This window comes from Rattus norvegicus, chromosome 10 (assembly GCF_021556685.1).
Source record: "Rattus norvegicus strain SHRSP/BbbUtx chromosome 10, alternate assembly SHRSP_T2T, whole genome shotgun sequence".
Lineage (NCBI taxonomy): Eukaryota > Metazoa > Chordata > Mammalia > Rodentia > Muridae > Rattus > Rattus norvegicus.
Genome location: NC_141543.1, coordinates 6338175 through 6358409, shown reverse-complemented (window position 1 = coordinate 6358409; position 20235 = coordinate 6338175). Strand labels below are relative to the sequence as shown.

At 41.0% G+C, this 20235-nt stretch overlaps 2 pseudogenes; both read left to right on the top strand.

The window, feature by feature from the left end:
- The window catches only part of Ralbp1-ps5 (ralA binding protein 1, pseudogene 5), a 45299-nt pseudogene extending 35538 nt beyond the window's left edge, over positions 1-9761 (top strand).
- Positions 9762-11147: 1386 nt separating this feature from the next.
- The window catches only part of LOC120095006 (uncharacterized), a 32950-nt pseudogene continuing 23862 nt past the window's right edge, over positions 11148-20235 (top strand).

The following is a 20235-nucleotide window of genomic DNA, read 5'->3' as shown; positions in this document are numbered from 1 at the left end:
GGAAAAAAGAAAAAAGAAAAAAAAATAAGTCAGAGAAAAGGAAATTAAAGTCTTAGAAGTAGGGAAATAATATTTATAAAAATAAAAATCTTAGGATACATAATAGAGGCCAGGAGAGACAGGAAGTAAAATACTGATTTGATCTCTAGAAGGGAAATATCCCAATATTTACTTAGAATGCCATACTTGAGAAAGATATTCATAGAAGGAAACAGAAAGTAATAAAGGACCATTCACCAAAATGCTTTGGGGAACAGGAGTCCAAACAAAACGGTGATGTTACAAATTGGGGAAAAAGCTCTCTGCTCCCAAACCCCGTGGGAGAGAGACCTCACCGCCTGGTCAGGTGGGCACTCCTGAGGCTGCAGAACGGAGGAGACCACCAACACTGCCCACCCCTGCCCACATCCCTGGCCCAAGAGGAAACTGTATAAGGCCTCTGGGTTACCGTAGGGGAGGGCCCAGGAGCAGCAGGACCCCTGCGCCTGAGACACCGCCAGAACCTGAAGGAAACAGACCGGATAAACAGTTCTCTGCACCCAAATCCCGTGGGAGGGAGAGCTAAACCTACAGAGAGGCAGACACGCCTGGGAAACCAGAAGAGACTGCACTCTGCACACATCCAGACGCCAGAACACCAAACGCCATCTGGAACCCTGGTGCACGGAGGCTCCCGGAAAGAGCGGCTCAGATCTTCTCGGTTGCTGCCGCCGCGGAGAGGACTTAGGCAGTACCCCACGAGCACACTTGAGCCTCGGAACCTCAGGTAGGACCAACTTTTCTCCTGCAAGTGACCTGCCTGGTGAACTCAAGACACAGGCCCACAGGAACAGCTGAAGACCTGTAGAGAGGAAAAACTACACGCCCGAAAGCAGAACACTCTGTCCCCATAACTGGCTGAAAGAAGACAGGAAAACAGGTCTACAGCACTCCTGACACACAGGCTTATAGGACAGTCTAGCCACTGTCAGAAATAGCAGAACAAAGTAACACTAGAGATAATCTGATGGCAAGAGGCAAGCGCAGGAACCCAAGCAACAGAAACCAAGACTACATGGCATCATCGGAGCCCAATTCTCCCACCAAAATAAACATGGAATATCCAAACACACCAGAAAAGCAAGATCTAGTTTCAAAATCATATTTGATCATGATGCTGGAGGACTTCAAGAAAGACGAGAAGAACTCCCTTAGAGAACAAGTAGAAGCCTACAGAGAGGAATCGCAAAAATGCCTGAAAGAATTCCAGGAAAACATAAATAAACAAGGAGAAACCCACAGAGAGGAGACACAAAAATCCCTGAAAGAATTCCAGAAAAACACAAACAAACAGTTGAAGGAATTAAAAATGGAAATAGAAGCAATCAAGAAAGAACACATGGAAACAACCCTGGATATAGAAAATCAAAAGAAGAGACAAGGAGCTGTAGATAAAAGCTTCACCAACAGAATACAAGAGATGGAAGAGAGAATCTCGGGAGCAGAAGATTCCCTAGAAATCATTGACTCAACTGTCAAAGATAATGTAAAGCAGAAAAAGCTACTGGTCCAAAACATACAGGAAATTCAGGACTCAATGAGAAGATCAAACCTAAGGATAATAGGTATAGAAGAGAGTGAAGACTCCCAGCTCAAAGGACCAGTAAATATCTTCAACAAAATCATAGAAGAAAAGTTCCCTAACCTAAAAAAAGAGATACCCATAGGCATACAAGAAGCCTACAGAACTCCAAATAGATTGGACCAGAAAAGAAACACCTCCCGTCACATAATAGTCAAAACACCAAACGCACAAAATAAAGAAAGAATATTAAAAGCAGTAAGGGAAAAAGGTCAAGTAACATATAAAGGCAGACCTATCAGAATCACACCAGACTTCTCGCCAGAAACTATGAAGGCCAGAAGATCCTGGACAGATGTCATACAGACCCTAAGAGAACACAAGTGCCAGCCCAGGTTACTGTATCCTGCAAAACTCTCAATTAACATAGATGGAGAAACCAAGATATTCCATGACAAAACCAAATTTACACAATATCTTTCTACAAGTTCAGCACTACAAAGGATAATAAAGGGTAAAGCCCAACATAAGGAGGCAAGCTATACCCTAGAAGAAGCAAGAAACTAATCGTCTTGGCAACAAAACAAAGAGAAGAAAAGCACACAAACATAACCTCACATCCAAATATGAATATAACAGGAAGCAATAATCACTATTCCATAATATCTCTCAACATCAATGGCCTCAACTCCCCAATAAAAAGACATAGATTAACAAACTGGATACACAACGAGGACCCTGCATTCTGCTGCCTACAGGAAACACACCTCAGAGACAAAGACAGACACTACCTCAGAGTGAAAGGCTGGAAAACAACTTTCCAAGCAAATGGTCAGAAGAAGCAAGCTGGAGTAGCCATTCTAATATCAAATAAAATCAATTTTCAACTAAAAGTCTTCAAAAAAGATAAGGAAGGACACTTCATATTCATCAAATGAAAAATCCACCAAGATGAACTCTCAATCCTAAATATCTATGCCCCAAATACAAGGGCACCTACATACATAAAAGAAACCTTACTAAAGCTCAAAACACACATTGCACCTCACACAATAATAGTGGGAGATTTCAACACCCCACTCTCATCAATGGACAGATCATGGAAACAGAAATTGAACAGAGATGTAGACAGACTAAGAGAAGTCATGAGCCAAATGGACTTAACAGATATTTATAGAACATTCTATCCTAAAGCAAAAGGATATACCTTCTTCTCAGCTCCTCATGGTACTTTCTCCAAAATTGACCATATAGTTGGTCAAAAAACGGGCCTCAACAGGTACAGAAAGATAGAAATAATCCCATGCGTGCTATCAGACCACCACGGCCTAAAACTGGTCTTCAATAACAATAAGTGAAGAATGCCCACATATACGTGGAAATTGAACAATGCTCTACTCAATGATAACCTAGTCAAGGAAGAAATAAAGAAAGAAATTAAAAACTTTTTAGAATTTAATGAAAATGAAGGTACAACATACCCAAACTTATGGGACACAATGAAAGCTGTGCTAAGAGGAAAACTCATAGCGCTGAGTGCCTGCAGAAAGAAACAGGAAAGAGCATATGTCAGCAGCTTGACAGCACACCTAAAAGCTCTAGAACAAAAAGAAGCAAATACACCCAGGAGGAGTAGAAGGCAGGAAATAATCAAACTCAGAGCTGAAATCAACCAAGTAGAAACAAAGAGGACCATAGAAAGAATCAACAGAACCAAAAGTTGGTTCTTTGAGAAAATCAACAAGATAGATAAACCCTTAGCCAGACTAACGAAAGGACCCAGAGAATGTGTCCAAATTAACAAAATCAGAAATGAAAAGGGAGACATAACTACAGATTCGGAGGAAATTCAAAAAATCATCAGATCTTACTATAAAAGCCTATATTCAACAAAACTTGAAAATCTTCAGGAAATGGACAATTTCCTAGATAGATACCAGGTACTGAAGTTAAATCAGGAACAGATAAAGCAGTTAAACAACCCCATAACTCCTAAGGAAATAGAAGCAGTCATTAAAGGTCTCCCAACCAAAAAGAGCCCAGGTCCAGACGGGTTTAGTGCAGAATTCTATCAAACCTTCATAGAAGACCTCATACCAATATTATCCAAACTATTCCACAAAATTGAAACAGATGGATCACTCCCGAATTCCTCCTATGAAGCCACAATTACTCTTATACCTAAACCACACAAAGACCTAACAAAGAAAGAGAACTTCAGACCAATTTCCCTTATGAATATTGACGCAAAAATACTCAATAAAATTCTGGCAAACCGAATCCAAGAGCACATCAAAACAATCATCCACCATCATCAAGTAGTCTTCATCCCAGGCATGCAGGGATGGTTTAATATACGGAAAACCATCAACGTGATCCATTATATAAACAAACTGAAAGAACAAAACCACATGATCATTTCATTAGACGCTGAGAAAGCATTTGACAAAATTCAACACCCCTTCATGATAAAAGTCCTGGAGAGAATAGGAATTCAAGGCCCATACCTGAACATAGTAAAAGCCATATACAGCAAACCAGTTGCTAACATTAAACTAAATGGAGAGAAACTCGAAGCAATCCCACTAAAATCAGGGACTAGACAAGGCTGCCCACTCTCTCCCTACTTATTCAATATAGTTCTTGAAGTTCTAGCCAGAGCAATCAGACAACAAAAGGAGGTCAAGGGGATACAGATCGGAAAAGAAGAAGTCAAAATATCACTATTTGCAGATGATATGATAGTATAGTTAAGTGATCCCAAAAGTTCCACCAGAGAACTACTAAAGCTGATAAACAACTTCAGCAAAGTGGCTGGGTATAAAATTAACTCAAATAAATCAGTAGCCTTCCTCTACACAAAAGAGAAACAAGCCAAGATAGAAATTAGGGAAACGACACCCTTCATAATAGACCCAAATAATATAAAGTACCTCGGTGTGACTTTAACCATGCAAGTAAAAGATCTGTACAATAAGAACTTCAAGACACTTAGGAAAGAAATTGAAGAAGACCTCAGAAGATGGAAAGATCTCCCATGCTCATGGATTGGCAGGATTAATATAGTAAAAATGGCCATTTTACCAAAAGCGATCTACAGATTCAATGCAATCCCCATCAAAATACCAATCCAATTCTTCAAAGAGTTAGAAAAATTTGCAAATTCATCTGGAATAACAAAAAACCCAGTATAGCTAAAACTATCCTCAACAATAAAAGGACTTCAGGGGGAATCACTATCCCTGAACTCAAGCAGTATTACAGAGCAATAGTGATAAAAACTGCATGGTATTGGCACAGAGACAGACAGATAGACCAATGGAATAGAATTGAAGACCCAGAAATGAACCCACACACCTATGGTCACTTGATTTTTGACAAAGGAGCCAAAACCATGAAATGGAAAAAAGATAGCATTTTCAGCAAATGGTGCTGGGTCAACTGGAGGTCAACATGTAGAAGAATGCAGATTGATCCATGCTTATCACCCTGTACAAAGCTTAAGTCCAAGTGGATCAAGGACCTCCACATCAAACCTGATACACTCAAACTAATAGAAGAAAAACTAGGGAAGCATCTGGAACACATGGGCACTGGAAAAAATTTCCTGAACAAAACACCAATGGCTTATGCTCTAAGATCAAGAATCGAGAAATGGGATCTCATAAAACTGCAAAGCTTCTGTAAGGCAAAGGACACTGTGGTTAGGACAAAACGGCAACCAACAGATTGGGAAAAGATCTTTACCAATCCTACAACAGATAGAGGCCTTATATCCAAAATATACAAAGAACTCAAGAAGTTAGACCGCAGGGAAACAAATAACCCTATTAAAAAATGGGGTTCAGAGCTAAACAAAGAATTCACAGCTGAGGAATGCCGAATGGCTGAGAAACACCTAAAGAAATGTTCAACATCTTTAGTCATAAGGGAAATGCAAATCAAAACAACCCTGAGATTTCACCTCACACCAGATAGAATGGCTAAGTTCAAAAACTCAGGTGACAGCAGATGCTGGCGAGGATGCGGAGAAAGAGGAACACTCCTCCATTGTTGGTGGGATTGCAGACTGGTACAACCATTCTGGAAATCAGTCTCGAGGTTCCTCAGAAAATTGGACATTGAACTGCCTGAGGATCCAGCTATACCTCTCTTGGGCATATACCCAAAAGATGCCCCAACATATAAAAAAGACACGTGCTCCACTATGTTCATCGCAGCCTTATTTATAATAGCCAGAAGCTGGAAAGAACCCAGATGCCCTTCAACAGAGGAATGGATACAGAAAATGTGGTACATCTACACAATGGAATATTACTCAGCTATCAAAAACAACGAGTTTATGAAATTCGTAGGCAAATGGTTGGAACTGGAAAATATCATCCTGAGTGAGCTAACCCAATCACAGAAAGACATACATGGTATGCACTCACTGATAAGTGGCTATTAGCCCAAATGCTTGAATTACCCTAGATGCCTAGAACAAACGAAACTCAAGACGGATGATCAAAATGTGAGTGCTTCACTCCTTTTCTAAAAGGGGAACAAGAATACCCTTGGCAGGGAAGAGAGAGGCAAAGATTAAAACAGAGACTGAAGGAACTCCCATTCAGAGCCTGCCCCACATGTGGCCCATACATATACAGCCACCCAATTGGACAAGATGGATGAAGCCAAGAGGTGCAGACCGACAGGAGCCGGATGTAGATCGCTCCTGAGAGACACAGCCAGAATACAGCAAATACAGAGGCGAATGCCAGCAGCAAACCACTGAACTGAGAATTGGACCCCCGTTGAAGGAATCAGAGAAAGAACTGGAAGAGCTTGAAGCGGCTCGAGACCGCATATGTACAACAATGCCAAGCAACCAGAGCTTCCAGGGACTAAGCCACTACCTAAAGACTATACATGGACTGACCCTGGACTCTGACCTCATAGGTAGCAATGAATATCCTAGTAAGAGCACCAGTGGAAGGGGAAGCCCTGGGTCCTGCTAAGACTGAATCCCCAGTGAACAAGACTGTTGGGGGGAGGGTGGCAATGGGGGGAGGGTTGGGAGGGGAACACCCATATGGAAGGGGAGGGGGGAGGGGGATGTTTGCCCGGAAACCAAAGAATTATTATTAAGTATTAAATAAATAAATAAAAAACTGAAAAAATAAAAAAAAAACAAATTGGTGAAAAATGGATTAGGGAAGAAAATGTATTTGGAAGCTAAAACAGAAAACGTTCAATGACTTCTTTATTCCTCTCAGTTATTGCTGTGCACCCAAAACTGTCCTTGCTCAGGATCACAATAAAAGATATATTTGTGCTTCATATGTGGATCTCTATTAATACAAGCTTATCCTTATCCCACACAGGATATGTTATCCATAATTGCAGAGAAAGGACCAGAATCAGATCACATATTCGAAATTCTACCTAAAGAATCACACTGGTCCCTGAGGTGTAGGCTTGACAGTGAACAACACAGTGAGTGGAGTGAAGAATACATGCTTATAACAGCATCTGTCTTAAAGGTAAGGAAGGTTTTTACATCACCAACATTAACCTCCCTCTAGAGATGCATATGTCCTTTCTGTCCTTGAGATTACATGATGATGTCTGTTTTCTGGAGCTATGGACACATGACATCTTGATAAGAGGCATAACATCTAAAAGTCTGACAACCTCAAAGACTCATCACAAAGACACAGGTGAAGTTAACATCCTCATATATCAGATGGGCTTTAGTTTAGCATTAAAAAAGTTTCTCCTGATTTCACCTCTGACCATACCATGTGAAGTAATAGTGGAACAAGTTACAATAGTGGTAAAAGTGTGTTTCACAAAACACATGTTTCAATAACACTTACCAAAAAATGTCCTTCAGAAATAACAGCTCAAAATGGCTAGTCCACCACTGATCAATAATTGGTGTAAACAGGCGAAGGCTGGGCGGGGTGGGAATGGGGTTCCTGCATCTGGCCAGGGGGACAGCACAGGAGGCAGAGGCTTCATCAGAGCAGATATCGCTCGGCTGCAGGCACTGGTGGAACGGATAGGTAACAGAAGACCACTTCCCTTCCTCCTCAGGGCTTCAGCTCCTTCCTGCCCCCCACCAGTGAACACTGCCAGGCCAAGCAAGGCGGCGGGCTGACCCGGACTCCCAGCTCTAAGGAGATCAGCCCTACAAAATTTCCTGGATTGTACCGGACAGGTGAGCCTTCACCTCCCCATGACATCTTCCACGAGCCTCCTGATATCGTGTCAGATGATGAGAAAGACCATGGAAAGAAAAAAGGAAAATTTAAGAAAAAGGAGAAAAGGACTGAAGGCTAAGCTACCTTCTAGGAAGACAGCTCTGGAGATGAAGCTGAAAGTCCTTCCAAGATGAAGAGGTTCAAGGGAATCCATGTGTTCAAAAAGCCCAGCTTCTCTAAAAAGAAGGAAAAGGATTTTAAAATCAAAGAAAAGCCCAAAGAAGAAAAGCATAAAGAGGAAAAGCACAAATAGGAAAAGCATAAAGAAAAGAAATGTAAAGACTTGACAGAAGCCAATGTTGTTAAAGAGTGGAAGGAGAAGAAGAAAAAGAAGAAGCCAACTCAGGAGCCAGAGGTGCCTCAGACGGTCGTCCCAAGTCTCAGACCCATTTTCGGCGTTGCCTTGGCTGACGCAGTAGAGAGGACCATGATGTACGATGGCATCCGGCTGCCAGCTGTCTTCCGAGAGTGCGTGGACTACATGGAGCAGCATGGCATGAAGTGTGAAGGCATCTACCAAGGGTCAGGAGTCAAATCAAAGGTAGATGAGCTGAAAGCAGCCTATGACCGAGAGGAGTCTCCAAACTTGGAAGAATATGAACCTAACACTGTAGCCAGCTTGCTGAAGCAGTATTTGTGAGACCTTCCAGAGAATTTGCTTTCCAGAGAGCTTATGCCCCGATTTGAAGAGGCTTGTCAGAGGACCACAGAGATGGAGAAAGTGCAGGAGTTCCAGCGCTTGCTCAGGGAACTGCCGGAGTATAACCATCTTCTGCTTTCCTGGCGCATTGTGCACATGGACCACATCATTGCGAAGGAGATAGAAACCAAGATGAACATCCAGAACATCTCTCTAGTGCTGAGCCCAACTGTCCAGATCAGCAACTGGGTCCTGTATGTGCTTTTCACACATGTGCAAGAGCTCTTTAGCACCGTGCTCCTGAAGCAAGTAACAAGACCTCTGCGTTGGTCCAACATGGCCACAATGCCTACACTGCCAGAGACCCAAACAGGCATCAAGGAAGAGATCAGGAGACAGGAGTTCCTTTTGAACTGTTTACATCGAGATCTGCAGCGCGGCATATAGGACTTACCTAAAGAAGAAAGATTATGGGAAGTACAGAGGATTCTGACTGCCCTCAAGAGAAAGCTGAGGGAAGCTAAAAGACAAGAGTGTGAGACCAAGATTTCCCAGGAGATAGCCAGCCTTTCGAACGAGGATGTTGCCAAAGAAGAAATGGACGAAAACGAGGAGGTCATAAATATCCTCCCTGCCCAGGAGAATGAGATCCTGACTGAGCAGGAGGAGCTCCTGGCCATGGAGCAGTTTCTGCATAGTCAGATCGCCTCAGAGAAAGAAAAGATCCACTGCCTCCGAGCTGAGATTGCGGAGATCCAGTCACCAGCATGGCTGCAGCGTGACAGAGAAGCCCTCTTCTGACAGCGAGTGCGAAAGCAAGGATGAGGAGGAGCTGCAGATCATTCTGGAAGACTTAGAGAGGCAGAATGAAGAGTTAGAAATAAAGAACAATCAATCACTTGAACCAAGCAGTCGGTGAAGAACAGGAGGCCATCGTTGAGCTCTGAGTGCAGCTCCAGTTGCTCCAGATGCAGCGAACCAAGTCTGAGCAACAGCTCCAGGAGGAGGAGGAGGAGCCTGAGAGGTGAGGGGACACAGGCCCACTGCCCTGTGAAGGTGTCCTTGAAGTGATAGCAGCCAAGGAGCAGGTGAAACCCTCGCCCAGCAAAGACCCGAAGGAGACGCATCTGAACTGCCCCGGGCCTGTGCATCATAGTGTAAGCGAGAGTCCACTGCCTGTCCTGCCCGGCAGCGTTCTGTAAAGGCTCTCAGAGACGCTCACTCTTGCACACGTCTGACTCCGTGTCAGGCTCAGGTCCTGGGAGGGTGAAGCGGTGGACACTCGGGGGTGGAGGGCTTGCAGGGAACACAGGCATTTCCAGATAGTGTCAGCTTATTTGAAAATTAATTATCTTTGATAAAAATAACTATTTTCACCCTTGAGTGGCTTCTTTTTAAACCAAAAAACTTTTTGCTTTGTTGTTGTTGTTGTTGAAATCACAGAAGAATCAGGATCTCTTTCTTATCAAAGGGTGGGAACCAAACCAGGTCACTTCTGCGCCTGCCTTGTGGACGCTCGTGGTGTCACCAGCTCTGCAGGGTCCCTGGCCACTCTTGCTTGTGCCTTCCACACCTTTTGGTGCAGATTGTTCAGTGGGGAGCTGCCTATATTCTCTGACTGGCCAAAAAGGCTCTCGCTGTTGTTCCCTGTACCTGCCCTGTGTGTACCACTTTGCTTTTCCAGCTCGGGGTCTGTCAGTGTGAGTCAGGATAACCCAGTTTGGTTGCAGACAGAGGTTATCATGCAGCCTGCCACCAGCCTGAGCAGTGCAGGCCACCCACTCACTGCCAGGGAGCAGCAAGGGCCTCTTCTCAGAGGTGGCCCTGAGGTTGCACAGGACGCTTCTCACACCAGAGTCCTTTTCCACATTGACCTTCCAGGAAAGTCACCTTCCACAGTGACTTCAGTTGCTAGCTTGGGCTGGGATACCCACACCTCTGCCAGGAAAAGCAATGTAGATGCTCTCATGCACAACTTTCACCTGTCCATGTCATCTCAAGGGGCTGCTTAAGGACTCTGACAGAACTGAGCGGAAAGAAGGAAAGCATAACTGTAATTGACCCCACTTGGTGTTTGCCTCTAACCCAGACAACTGCTCCCAGCAGTCTGGGAGGCCTGACTCTTAGGCAACCGGATTTCACTGTCAGATGAGTGGCCCCCAGGGAGGTCCCCTGTGGCTCTGAAGACAGATCCCACACTCTAAAGTGAGCAACAAACCCACAGGAGGGCTCCAGTCTACTCCTAGTTAGTATTTATTTCAGCACCTGTTTTGTGCGATTTTTCATTAGCCTCTACCTATTGCACTGTGGTGACTTGTTGGCCATTATTTGATTTTTGTATGAAAAAAAAAAGCTTTGTTATAGAAATCAGCATACTATTTTTTTTTAAATCTGGAGAGAAGATGTTATGGAGACTGGAAACGTGGTCAGGTGTCAAATGAAAATGTATAAATGCATTGCTGCACCTGTCAGATGTGCGACACTCATTCTATATTTGCTGGCAATATCGAAGAATTCTTTTTGTTTGTGTAAACTCTAATTTCTATCAAGGTATCATGGGTTTTTTAAATTTCATTACAAATGTCTCAGTGTTGGTTAACTAATTTTTGCCAGGACCATTATTGATTAAGGAAATAAATTCAGCAGCCATTTGAGAAAAAAAAAAGAATTGGTGTTTGATGTTGGATATTGCCCTCCCTACATGGAATTGTTTTCATTCCCAATCAAAAAACTAACCAGCAATTTAACTTTATCTGAATATTCACACTGGTCCCTGAGGGATAAGATAGACACTGAACGATATATTAATTGGAATGAAGAACGGGGTGCTTGTTATACCATCTCTCTTTCCTGGAACCATGGACTCATGATCTCTTGATAAGATGCATGGCAGGTAAAAGTCTGACAAAGATTAGAATGTCACAAGATTCATCTCAAAGACACAGGTGAACAGCTTCTGTTGGAAGGTAAAATAATCATATAACAGATCGGCTTTAGTTTGGCATTACATATATTCCCACTGATTCACCTCGGGCTGTATATTGTAAAGTAATAGCAGGACAAGTAGTAATAGTGATAAAAGTGTGTTTTACAAAATTCATGTCTTAAATAATACTTACCAAAAATTATCCCTCACAAATAACAGTTCAAAATGGCTAGTCCATCACTGACCCATAATAGGCTGTCAATGTTTGATATTGTCCTCTGCCCAGTAGATAAACAAAATTGTTTTCCTTGTCAATCAAAAAACAATCCAGCACTTTCACTTTTGCCGGATATTGACCTTCTAATTCCATGTCAAGTAGTCAAGAATTAACCTAAGCTACATTTAACCTGTCTACCACTCTTAATTTGTCAGGGAGCTGCAGTGACTCTACAGCAAATATCCTTGTTTTATTTCTGTTTGGGCCTTGATCTGAATTCACCTCTCAGAAGACTGTGGACCTATGGCCCAGACATCAAGAGAAAACATAATGTTCTGCGATTAACTATGTTTAGTAACATTGGGTAAAGGTACCCAATGATTCCTCCTTGGCTCTTGAGCTTGCCAAGTGTGTCTGGTTAAAATTGCCAGAAACTTAGGACCACATCATGGGGAGAAAGTTAAGATCAGTGACTGAAGGTAGCCATGTGCATTCAAAGAAATTTACAGGTACAAGAGCACCTGGGATTCTTCCAATTTTATGACTTGCTACCCTTAGTACAACATGAAAGTTATTTGTGGTATTTTATGAACAAAGACAGTTTCTGTTCTTTAAACAAACTGATCCTTACAACTTAATTTATATTGTTGAATATTTACCAATTTTAAGAAAAAGATATGAAACTGAGATGTTCTCACTTGGAAAACATATAAGAAATTTCATCACTATTCCAGGTGGTCTGTAAGTAGAGGTCTACATGTATATTACAGCTTTATTCTGTGTGTACTCTACACATTCACCAAATTATACAATTAGGATCAGGTAATTTCTGGTGCTGCCAATTTTTGAGAGTTGCCTATTTCCAAGAAGAGGACTATGGTCTTTGTTTCTTTGTTTTGTTCATTTATTTTATTAGTTACTATCATTGTCATTATTATAATCATTATTATTATTATTTTACATTTATTTATTTGTTAATTTTATGTCTCCTATGCTGACACCCCGCCCCATTCTCTCCTTACAAAGTCTTTTTCCTTCTCTGAGCCAGTTACGGGCCCCTGGTTTATCCTACTACCTTGGCACCTCAACTCTGTTCAGGGTTAGACTATCTTCTCACCTAAGGCCAGTTGAGGAGGAGTTTCAAGTCAAGAGTTTGCAGATAGCCCTGATCCACATGTTGAGGGACACACATGGAGACTAAGCTTTATGTTTGCTATAAATGTGCAATAGGTCATGGTACAGCTTCTGTAGGCTTTTTAGATGGTAATTCAGCCTTTGGTAGCCCCTAGTGGTCCTGAGTAGTTGATTCTGTAGCTCTTCCTATGGAGTTCCTATCTCCTTTAGGGTGTGGAACCCTTCCTCCATTTCTTCCTTACAAGTCCCTGATTGATCCATAAAATCCAATGATTGGCTATGGCTCTTCATATCCTATTCCAGTCAGCTGCCGGATGGAGCCTCTCAGAGGGCACTTATGATAGGCTCCTGTCTGGATATTCCATGTAGGAGCTGGTTTCCTTTAGGCAGAGAGAGCTTTGAGCTGGGAAGTGGAGTGGAGATCTATGATTGCAAGGAGTGGTGTAGTCTAGAAGCCAGGAGAGGCAATTTGAACAGACGGTAGGTTTACTCCATTGCTATAGCAACTAGGACTTTGCTTCATTGATTCTAGTCTTAGGGAAGAAAAAAAATAAGATCCTGAATTCCACTTCTGAGCCAAGATTCTGGAGCCATGGCAGTTGGGGAATCCTTTAGGGAAGTGCACTCTCAACCAATGATTCTCAGCCTCCCTAATCCTGTAACACTAATATTTTTCTCATGGCTTTGTGACTCTTAACCATTACTTCATTTTGCTTCTCTTCATAATTCAAATTTTGCTCCTGATGTGATTATAAAGAAAAATGAATGGAATATCTGATATGGAAAATATATGTGACCCCGTAATGATTATGACCCACAAGTTGAGACTCACTGGTCTAAACTGCTAATTTTAAACAAAAATGTTTTTCAAGTACTTTATACAATGTACACTGACCATTACTATTTTTGTTTTATTTTCAATAAAAAAGGATTTTATTATTACCATCGATGGAAGCTTACTAACCTTGGATTTTTATGAAAATTGGCTTAGCATCCCAGATGAAGGAACTCTGGCTGGAAAAATTAATGCCATTCAAAGGTAATGATACAGTAAACACTTGGGGAACTGCACCAATATAGAAGCAATGCTTTTGTAAGGTACATAGGCTTGTGTTTACAGGATTATCAGCTGGAATGATGTTCTATGCCAAGAGGTGTCCTTAGGTCAGACATGTATTGTCACTTTTTAAACATTCCCTTTTCTCAAGCTAGCGTGTTGAACCATGTCTGTAATCTTACCTTGGAGCCTTCTCCTTTATAAATGTCATGATTTAGAAGACAGTCTATGTAACACCTCGTGTTCAGGTCAGTTTAGAGTATTGGTTTAGTTCCTGTGTGAGACAAATTAAAAGAAGTAAGTGTGTATAATACCTGTGGGTTACTTGCATCCTAGAATTGTTACCATGGTATTGTGAATATTTCGCATGGTCAATATATGTCATTAGAACAGGAATCTCTTACTGAATTCTTCTTTCTCAACTATAACTACCTAGAGAAGTCTAGATCAGGTATAGCTTTGACTTTTTTGAATCATTTTTCTGTGTGATACATAGAATGATTTCATACTTAACCAGAGCTTTGAGCTCCCATTGCAACCCAGGAGCCCTGCATCTCTGTCTTGCTGTAGCGAAGCTTTTATAATTGCATTTTGTAGGGTCACTAGTGTGCTTTCTGCTCCTTATGTTCTAGAGTGTCACAAGAGTGTTACATGGATTCATACTACATTAGATATTAAATGTGTCTCCACTCCATGATGGATGGAAAGATAGTTTGCTGTTTAATAACACTGATGTTTTCATACACAGAACACACATGGTCTTCAAAAATCTTCATTCATTCTAATACCAGGGCATTGAGTAGAGTCATGAGTGTAATTTTGCTCCTTATGTTCTAGATTGTTATAAGGGTGTGTCGTCGATTCATAATACATTAGATATTAAATGTGTCCCCATGGTGGCAAGAAAGATGGTTTGCTGTTTGATAACACTGGATGTTTTCACACAGAGAACATACATGGTTTGCAACAATATTCACTCATTCCGTTACCAGGGATCCTGACATGTTCCTCTGGCTTCCGTAGGTAGCAGTCATACATCTAGTACACTGAAATTCCTAAATAAATTGAAAAATGTTTTTTCCATGATTCTGTACAGAAAAGTGATTTGCAGAAAATATTTTATGTAATACTCTAGCTATATATTCTTACTTCTTTTGAATTCTGATTATACTATGAGTTGGTCTACAAAACATTTACCCTATTTGTTCTTTGTATTTAGATTTCTAACTTACATTATTTTCAAGATGGTCTAACCTAAAATTCTCCTTTTTCTTTGTTTAGCCTTTTGCGACAGATCCCAGAACCAAACTTTATACTATTAAAACATCTCATATGTGTCTAGTAATAATAAAAGATTCTTCTATGAATAATTTAGACAGTTACAGGTTGTCTCTGAGCATAGCTCCACATGTACTGTGGGGTCAGACTTCGAGAGATTCAGTATGTGGGAGTGACGTCTTATGAAAGGTAAGGGGATCTGAAATTTGCGTTTGGGAACAAAATTCTAATTTTTATTATTCAGTAATTGGGAATACTTTACTAAGATGATTTCTCTAACAGGAAACCCTAGGATTGCATTCTTATGGAGTGGAGTAGAATATGTATTGATCTATTTCAGGAAGATTTGGGAAGGGAGATTTTTAATGTAGTTTAAGGTAAGTTAATCGTTTCTTTCTACTGTTCTTTCCTTCTTTCTTCTTAGATATTGATTTAGATATTGACTGTTAGCCAACAATAATCTGTACATATAATGGTAATCCAAGAAGACTAGAGTGAAATTTTAAAAGATCCGGATTACCTAGGTTTTGTTTGTTTTTTCCATTATAGCCCTACTTTTGGAGTATAGAATAGTTGTGTTTAACAGTGGTGAGACCATGATATTACTAAATATTCACATCATGTGAATTGCTGGTCATATTAAAGCATATTGCATATATATATACATATTTATATATAGGTATGTGTGTGTATACATATATGTGTGTGTGTGAGTGTGTGTATGAGTGTGAGTTTGTATGTGTACATATACGTGTAAAATGTACTTGTAAATGTGCATGTATTTGTATATGTATATGTATATACATATGTAATGATGAATAATTGGTGTGTATTATTTTGTATGCTTTCCATTATTTTAGCACTAACCTATTTCAGGTAGAGTTTTATGATCCTCAGGTATATTGTAGCTGTTAATTTTATTATAAACACACCTACATCAATATTCTTCACTAATTTATTTACTTTATATCCTGATTGCAGTCCCTTCCTCCAAGTCCCATCTTTGCAACCTGTTTTTCCCTCCATTCTTCTTTACCTCAGTAGTGTAGACCTTCCATTGACACCAACCCACTCTCATACATCAATTCACAACAGGAATAAGTGAATCACCTTCCCCTGAAGCCATACAAAGCAGCCCAGATAAAAGAAAGCAATCCAGTTGTAGACTACAGAGTCAGAGCCAGTCTGCGTATGAACTGGTAGGGGACCTACCTGAAGATCAAGCTGCATATCTGCTACATATATATAGGGGCCCTAGATCCTGCTGCTGGAGCATATGATGGGGGAGATCCTGCAGATTCAAAGCTGAAGGATCACAATGACTAAAGGCTACAGCAAGATACCAGGATATAGAAGGAGAGGCATCTCCAGGAGATTCCAGTATTGAGAGTATAGTAAAACACAGAGAGCTTAAACCAGACTTATTTCATTATACATTTGCAAGAAAATCTGTTTGGACAAGAGGGTATAATGTGTGACCACTTATGGCACAACACATCTCACACACTGTATTTTTTTTTTATTAACTTGAGTATTTCTTATATACATTTCGAGTGTTATTCCCTTTCCCGGTTTCCGGGCAAACATCCCCCTCCCCCCTCCCCTTCCTTATGGGTGTTCCCCTCCCAACCCTCCCCCCATTGCCGCCCTCCCCCCATAGACTAGTTCACTTGGGGTTCAGTCTTAGCAGGACCCAGGGCTTCCCCTTCCACTGGTGCTCTTACTAGGATATTCATTGCTACCTATGGGGTCAGAGTCCAGGGTCAGTCCATGTATAGTCTTTAGGTAGTGGCTTAGTCCCTGGAAGCTCTGGTTGCTTGGCATTGTTGTACTTTTGGGGTCTCGAGCCCCTTCAAGCTCTTCCAGTTCTTTCTCTGATTCCTTCAATAGGGGACCTATTCTCAGTTCAGTGGTTTGCTGCTGGCATTCGCCTCTGTATTTGCTGTATTCTGGCTGTGTCTCTCAGGAGCGATCTACATCCGGCTCCTGTCGGTCTGCACTTCTTTGCTTCATCCATCTTGTCTAATTGGGTGGCTGTATATGTATGGGCCACATGTGGGGCAGGCTCTAAATGGGTGTTCCTTAAGTCTCAATTTTAATCTTTGCCTCTCCCTTCCCTGCCAAGGGTATTCTTTTTCCTCATTTAAAGAAGGAGTGAAGCATTCACATTTTGATCATCCGTCTTGAGTTTCGTTTGTTCTAGGGATCTAGGGTAATTAAGCATTTGGGCTAATAGCCACTTATCAATGAGTGCATACCATGTATGTCTTTCTGTGATTGGGTTAGCTCACTCAGGATGATATTTTCTAGTTCCAACCATTTGCCTACGAATTTCATAAACTCGTTGTTTTTGATAGCTGAGTAATATTCCATTGTGTAGATGTACCACATTTTCTGTATCCATTCCTCTGTTGAAGGGCATCTGGGTTCTTTCCAGCTTCTGGCTATAAGGCTGCGATGAACATAGTGGAGCACGTGTCTCTTTTATATGTTGAGGCATCTTTTGGGTATATGCCCAAGAGAGGTATAGCTGGATCCTCAGGCAGTTCAATGTCCAATTTTCTGAGGAACCTCCAGACTGATTTCCAGAATGGTTTTACCAGTCTGCAATCCCACCAACAATGGAGGAGTGTTCCTCTTTCTCCACATCCTCGCCAGCATCTGCTGTCACCTGAGTTTTTGATCTTAGCCAATCGCACTGGTGTGAGGTGAAATCTCAGGGTTGTTTTGATTTGCATTTCCCTTATGACTAAAGATGTTGAACATTTCTTTAGGTGTTTCTCAGCCATTCGGCATTCCTCAGCTGTGAATTCTTTGTTTAGCTCTGAACCCCATTTTTTAATAGGGTTATTTGTTTCCCTGCGGTCTAACTTCTTGAGTTCTTTGTATATTTTGGATATAAGGCCTCTATCTGTTGTAGGATTGGTAAAGATCTTTTCCCAATCTGTTGGTTGCCGTTTTGTCCTAACCACAGTGTCCTTTGCCTTACAGAAGCTTTGCAGTTTTATGAGATCCCATTTGTCGATTCTTGATCTTAGAGCATAAGCCATTGGTGTTTTGTTCAGGAAATTTTTTCCAGTGCCCATGTGTTCCAGATGTTTCCCTAGTTTTTCTTCTATTAGTTTGAGTGTGTCTGGTTTGATGTGGAGGTCCTTGATCCACTTGGACTTAAGCTTTGTACAGGGTGATAAGCATGGATCGATCTGCATTCTTCTACATGTTGCCCTCCAGTTGAACCAGCACCATTTGCTGAAAATGCTATCTTTTTTTCCATTGGATGGTTTTGGCTCCTTTGTCAAAAATCAAGTGACCATAGGTGTGTGGGTTCATTTCTGGGTCTTCAATTCTATTCCATTGGTCTATCTGTCTGTCCCTGTACCAATACCATGCAGTTTTTATCACTATTGCTCTGTAATACTGCTTGAGTTCAGGGATAGTGATTCCCCCTGAAGTCCTTTCATTGTTGAGGATAGCTTTAGCTATCCTGGGTTTTTTGTTCTTCCAGATAAATTTGCAAATTGTTCTGTCTAACTCTTTGAAGAATTGGATTGGTATTTTGATGGGGATTGCATCGAATCTGTAGATTGCTTTTGGTAAAATGGCCATTTTTACTATATTAATCCTGCCAATCCATGAGCATGGGAGATCTTTCCATCTTCTGAGGTCTTCTTCAATTTCTTTCTTCAGTGTCTTGAAGTTCTTATTGTACAGATCTTTTACTTGCTTGGTTAAAGTCACACCGAGGTACTTTATATTATTTGGGTCTATTATGAAGGGTGTCGTTTCCCTAATTTCTTTCTCGGCTTGTTTCTCTTTTGTATAGAGGAAGGCAACTGATTTATTTGAGTTAATTTTATACCCAGCCACTTTGCTGAAGTTGTTTATCAGCTTTAGTAGTTCTCTGGTGGAACTTTTGGGATCACTTAAATATACTATCATGTCATCTGCAAATAGTGATATTTTGACCTCTTCTTTTCCGATCTGTATCCCTTTGATCTCCTTTTGTTGTCTGATTGCTCTGGCTAGAACTTCAAGAACTATATTGAATAAGTAGGGAGAGAGTGGGCAGCCTTGTCTAGTCCCTGATTTTAGTGGGATTGCTTCAAGTTTCTCTCCATTTAGTTTAATGTTAGCAACTGGTTTGCTGTATATGGCTTTTACTATGTTTAGGTATGGGCCTTGAATTCCTATTCTTTCCAGGACTTTTATCATGAAGGGGTGTTGAATTTTGTCAAATGCTTTCTCAGCATCTAATGAAATGATCATGTGGTTCTGTTCTTTCAGTTTGTTTATATAATGGATCACGTTGATGGTTTTCCGTATATTAAACCATCCCTGCATGCCTGGGATGAAGCCTACTTGATCATGGTGGATGATTGTTTTGATGTGCTCTTGAATTCGGTTTGCCAGAATTTTATTGAGTATTTTTGCGTCGATATTCATAAGGGAAATTGGTCTGAAGTTCTCTTTCTTTGTTGTGTCTTTGTGTGGTTTAGGTATAAGAGTAATTGTGGCTTCGTAGAAGGAATTCGGTAGGGCTCCATCTGTTTCAATTTTGTGGAATAGTTTGGATAATATTGGTATGAGGTCTTCTATGAAGGTTTGATAGAATTCTGCACTAAACCCGTCTGGAACTGGGCTCTTTTTGGTTGGGAGACCTTTAATGACTGCTTCTATTTCCTTAGGAGTTATGGGGTTGTTTAACTGGTTTATCTGTCCCTGATTTAACTTCGATACCTGGTATCTGTCTAGGAAATTGTCCATTTCCTGAAGATTTTCAAATTTTGTTGAATATAGGTTTTTATAGTAAGATCTGATGATTTTTTGAATTTCCTCCGAATCTGTAGTTATGTCTCCCTTTTCATTTCTGATTTTGTTAATTTGGATGCACTCTCTGTGTCCTCTCGTTAGTCTGGCTAAGGGTTTATCTATCTTGTTGATTTTCTCAAAGAACCAACTTTTGGTTCTGTTGATTCTTTCTATGGTCCTTTTTGTTTCTACTTGGTTGATTTCAGCTCTGAGTTTGATTATTTCCTGCCTTCTACTCCTCCTGGGTGTATTTGCTTCTTTTTGTTCTAGAGCTTTTAGGTGTGCTGTCAAGCTGCTGACATATGCTCTTTCCTGTTTCTTTCTGCAGGCACTCAGCGCTATGAGTTTTCCTCTTAGCACAGCTTTCA